Genomic DNA, 5,777 nt, shown 5'->3' with positions numbered 1-5,777 from the left:
CTCCCTTCTGGGAGTCTGAACATATAGAGAGAACTGTAAGGCTACATGAAGACCAGAACGTGGGACTTGCAAGCTAAAGATGCGAAAAATGAGGATGCGTAGGCTCTTAACTCCCCCTACCCAATGTAACAGATAGTTTCACCCAACCAACGGCCGGCCCCGGCTCCCGGCCGAGCTCGCGCATTTTGAAAATACGCGAGATTAGGGCAGGTCAGCGGGGGCGGGAAGGGGCGGGGCGATGCGGGGGCGGGGCTCTCCCCGAGCCCGCTGATTGGGCGCGAGCGGGAAGCCAGGGTCTCTAACTGAAAAACTCCTCCGGATGCGTCTCTTTCTTCCTCAATCCCACCTCCACACCTGGAAGCAAAACTATTTTGAATAGCAGCAGTAGTAGCACTACCACGTGTCAGGTGCTTTCGAAGTGCTCACGTATTCGGTGGCTCCACAGTCTGTGTGGCTGTTACTACTGAACCTATCCTCATGCTACGGGTGAAGAAACTGAGGCACGAAGTTAAATAGCAAATCCTAAAGCGCAGAATACTAGCATATTCCAGGCCAGCCCTCTAGTAATAACAATCCATGAATGTATTTACGTAGCTAAGGGTCACATAGACTAAGTACTCAACGTTTCTGAATTAACTCATCCACCCAGCAAACCTGTAAGCTCTTGTTAGGCACAGAGACCAAGCAACAGTTTGAAGCTCTCAAGATAGTAAATAGTGGAGCAGGATTGGAAACCAGGGCTTCCTGGTCGTAGGAGTCAGTTTTATCCACTTTTTTAGGTTTTTTTTTTTTTTTTTTGGTGGCGGGGACAGGGTCTCCCTATGTAGTTCAGGCTAGCCTTGATTTCATTACATAGCCCAGGCTTAGGGTGAACCTCTTATCTCAGCCTTAGGAGTGCTGGGATTACAGGCTGCTAGGATTACAGGCATGGGTCACCACACCTGGTTTATATTTTGTAGAAGAAGAGATTGAGATCCAGAGCCACCGGTGGAACTGGCTTGAAGTCAGACACTTGATCAAAAGTGTCAGCCAGTCCATAACATGCTGTCCCAGGCCTATCAGACCCTACTTGCAGTCTGCCCAACTCCCTGGCCACTTTCTGTGACAAGCTCCAGCCTGGGACATTTAGGGCACCTGAGCAGAGCCGGGCGTGTAGAAGCTGGGGAGAGGTCACCTGAGGGCAGTTCCTGAAGCCTCTCCTTCCCCCCCTGGACATTCTCAGACAAGTCAGGTGTAGTGACACATGCCTTTAATTCCAGCCACTCGGGAGGCTGAGGCAGGTAGATTCCAAGTTCCAGGCCAGACCAGGGCAATTTAGTGAGACCTTGACTCAACATTTTAAAGAGAGCTGGAGATGTAGTTCACTGATTAGAGCACTTCCCTGACATGAACAAGGGTTCAATTCCCAATAAAACACACACACACACACACACACTTCCAGGCAAGTTGGGAAGCCCAGAAAATGCCTTCCTGAAGGCAAATAACTCAATCAGGAGGAGAATGAGGCCGGAGGGAGGCTGGACCGCAGAACCTCCAGGTCCGGTCTTAGTTTATCTCCGGATTTTGGCTTGAAATCACAGCTCTGATTGCCAGAAGTTATTTGTATCCCTTACACATCTAGCCTGAGGATTGTCAGAAGATCAGAAAGCATCTAGTCAGCCCCATCTCCCCTCTTCTAAGCATTTATTAAACAAAAAAAGTTGGCTGAGCTTTTACACCTTACCTGGTGCTGTGCTAAAGATACACAGGATCTGTGCTAAAGACACCCTTCCCTCTTCCTGCTCTCCTGGTTTTTGGGTTTTGGGAAGTGGGGGGTTGAGGCAGATCTTCCTAAATTATTACCTGGCCTGGGCTCCACTTGCCTGGGCTCCCGCCTCAGCCTCCTGAGAAGCTGACATTACAGGTGTACACCAACATGCCCGGTTACACTGCCATTTTTGAGGGTCTCTGGCCTGCATTGTGGAATGTCCCTTAATTTGGCTCACCTGATGTTGCCAGAGAATTGATTCACGTTATAAACACTTGAACAGAAGACCAATGAAGCCACACTGGGTCCCTGTGCATACACAGAGATGTTAACCCCGATCTCCTGGGGGTCTGCTGGGGTTCTTCACAGTAAAATCTCCATGGTAGCCTTTTGGAACTGACTATCTCTGGGTAGACACACTGAGATTGTAAATATTTTCATTATCTTCAGAAATTTACCCAGTAGCCTTAGGCTCTGATAATGAGTCTTGCCTAATTATTACTTTTTTTTTTGTCTGTTTTTGAGACGGGGTCTTGCTATGCAATTCAGGCTGGCCTTGAGCTCACTTTGTAGCCCAGGCTGGTCTCGAACTCACAACGATCCTCCTGCCTCAGCCTCCTGAGTGCGGGGATTACAGGCGTGAGCCACTTAATTATTACTTTTTAATGGTTGCAAAACAGCAATTTTTTAGTGTCATAATTTTCTTTCTCGCTTTCTGTTTCTTTTTTTTTTTTTTTTTCTTCTTCTTTTTTTCCTTCCTTTCTTTTTGAGACAGAGTCTCACTGTGTAGCTGGCCTTGAATTTATGGTGATCCTCCTGCATCAGCCTACCTCGTGCCGGGATTACAGGCATGTGCCACCCTGTGTGGCTAATTCCATAATGACTTCAACACTTTTTACTTTTCCTTTGCACAATTAACATAATGATACACTTTTCATGTACACAATGGTCACATTCATCATAGGGAATTCGTACTTGTGTATAGTATACTTTGCTTCTTCTTTTTCCCCATTATCTCCCCTTCAATCCCTCTCCCCTTCCTATTTAGGAAAGCTTTGTTTCCATTTTTTCCTTTTTTTAAAATTTATTCCCTTTCCCCACCTCCCTCCTTGTTCTCCTTCCCATTTGAACACCTCTTTCTTTCTTTCTTTCTTTCTTTCTTTCTTTCTTTCTGCATATTCTAAGCTGGCCGTGACCTCACTGCGTGGTTCAGGCTGGCCTTGAACTCCGAGAGACTCTCCTGCCTCAGTGCCCCGAGTGCTCCTGTTATCGGCAGGCACCACGAGGTGCAGCTGAACATTTTCTTCCTATTTTAACTTCCTTTTCTTGCCCTGTTTTTCAGCACGGAATCCCGTTATGTGGCCCAGGCAGTCTCAAACTCCTGGCTCAAGTGATTTTCCTGCCTCGGCCTCCCAAGCAACGAGAATGACAGACATGGGCCACTGAGCTCAGCTTTTTGTTTTTAGTTTTTGGTACCGGGGATCAAATTCATGACCTCATGCTTGCCAGGCAGGTGCTTGTGCCACTGAGCTAAATCCCCGGCACCATCTTTTTTAATTTTTAAATTTCAAATGTGGGAAAAAAAGTCAAAGCAAAAGTTTAATGAACATCATCATAGCCACCACTTAGATACAATGATGACTTTTTCCTTTTGGTACTGAACTCTAGAGCTTTTTCACTGAACTACATTCCCAGTTTTTTTAAAATTTAAATTTTTGGTACTGGGGATCAAACTCACGACCTTGCACTTGCCAGGCAGGTGCTTACGCCGCTGAGCTAAATCCCCAGCCCCAAGTATTGAATTTTTAATATTTAGTGTTTACAAAAACATCAAAATTTTCATCATCAACGAGTTTTTGGTGTGCAAATCTGAAAAAAAACATCAGAAATGAATTCCCATACGAGCTACAATGAAAATACCAATAGCACTCTGCAAAAAAAAAAAAATAAAAGCCCTTTACTTCAATTATCACACCTCAGGTAGTTTACAGACGACACAACACTTTCCATAGACACTCATTGCTTACACGACAGCGCGTGTGTTTTGCTTTCCTGGTCTCTTTGTAGCACATACTTGACACGTTAGCAGTCTTAGCATTTTTTCAGGAGATTCTTATTACTTTTTGTGGTGTGTAATATGAACAATATCAAATTATAAAATTCTTAATGTGTGTTTCGCAAGTAGGATTGACATCATTTTCACATTAGCTGTGTACTTGCTTATAAAACCTGAAAAATAATCAGGTATAAACTATATTAACTACAATGAAAATACCAATAGAGCCCTCCCACAGAAATAAGCTCTGCTTCACCCATCACACCTGAGGCAGGCATCACACATGACAAATTCGTGCTCCAGATGGAAAGCGTCTCTTCCACTGAGAACTCGTGTGTTTTGCTTTCCTGAGCTTTCTTGTGAGCGGTTTTCCTCTTGTCATGGAGGTCTCTGTGGTGCTGCCCCTGCCCGTTCACCTGTCAGCTCACCAATGTGCTCCCCAATTTTTTTTTGCGTGGTTCCCTGGGCAGAAGCATTTTGTTTTTCTTCTCCTATAAACGATCTCTTATGAGCTGCAGTCCCAATCCTCTAAGAGAATTTCTCCGTAATATTTTGCACGTTATTTGTTTCTGTATATTATCAACTCTTTATAGCACACGTATGGAAGATTGGTAAAACGCAATCATTGGCCAGCGCTTTGTGTTTCAAGTGACGTCACAGTCACTGCATAACTCATCAACAGCATCGGCTCCACCTGTGTTGTTGTTGTAACTTTCCATCTCAGGCATCCCTTTCTTGCAGGTTTCTTTATCAATATTTCCATCGTGGTGCAGTGTTGGCATCAGCATCACCAGTTTATTTTTCCTGGCCATATACAAGGCCAAGAAATCCGAACGTTTTTCTGTATGATTCTGTGTTTTGAAATTGCAACATTTTGTTTGGGATTTCTGCTTTGTCGCTCTATACAGCTCCTGTGCTGGCCAAGTCCTGCTCTGCCGGCAAATGTAACCTCGGTTGGGACCTGGTAACCAGTGGCACACTCCACTTAGTTTGGGAGAGGGGATCCCCAATCTGCTCACAACATCATTCGTCTTAAGGGACTTGATGGCCGAGTTCCAAGATAAATGTCTGAATTGAAAGCATAATAAGTCTTCGTATCCACAGGGGCATAAATTTTTATGCTGTATTTTGACCTATCGCTTTTCCATAAGTCTTTTACTTCCCTGAGATCACCCTGAGAAATCTGCTAAGTACAGCAGACCTACGAACGCTTGCAATTCAGCCAGTGAGGTGTCATGAGAAACACATTTTCGATTATGGCTATTGGTGCATACTGACCATTGTCCTTGCCTTTCAGCCGTTGTGTATTTCATAGCACAAGCTCATTTGTCACAATGTCCAGCACTGAACGGCAGCGCTGGTCTTCTGTCCAGTAGGTTCCACCCCTGCCAAGAGCTCAGACCTGCTCTAACATTGGGTCATTCCATTTGGTTGCATGGCCATTTTGCAACATTCTGCTTAGCCAAGTATACGCTCACCAAGCTGCTTCCTTTGTCATCTGAACCAAGGAGGCCTGCATTCCCTGTGTATGTATCAGTGAGTCCCTCCTCCTGTTCGCTGTCACGGAGACTTTGGCTCACGTGGCCAGCATCAAATCCATTGTCCTCCTCCTCCTCCTCCTCCACCCACTCGGTCTCTGTTACGGAAGCACATGTTTTACCTACTGGACCATCTTCGTTATCCATGCATGAGTAATCTGATGATTCACTTTTGACTTCCTCCAAAACTTCTAAAGCTGGTTTTTTCCATGCCATTGTAATGAACTGGGATACTTCTACCAGAAAAAATTGAAGAAAGCCTCTTTTTTTAAAATAATAAATCCTGGAGTGGTGTGGGTCTAGTGGACCCTCTGTGATGCTCAGGTAAACATTCACAAAACCAACTAGCGGGAGCACAAAGGTGAGTCCAAATCCTGTTTTGACACTTTTGCACATGTGCCCTCCTTGCCATTCATCACACCAAGTGGGTAAATGT

Source organism: Cavia porcellus, unplaced genomic scaffold, assembly GCF_034190915.1.
Source record: "Cavia porcellus strain 051 isolate PalLab524CR breed Dunkin Hartley unplaced genomic scaffold, mCavPor4.1 scaffold_25, whole genome shotgun sequence".
Lineage (NCBI taxonomy): Eukaryota > Metazoa > Chordata > Mammalia > Rodentia > Caviidae > Cavia > Cavia porcellus.
Note: the sequence above shows the minus strand (reverse complement) of the source record.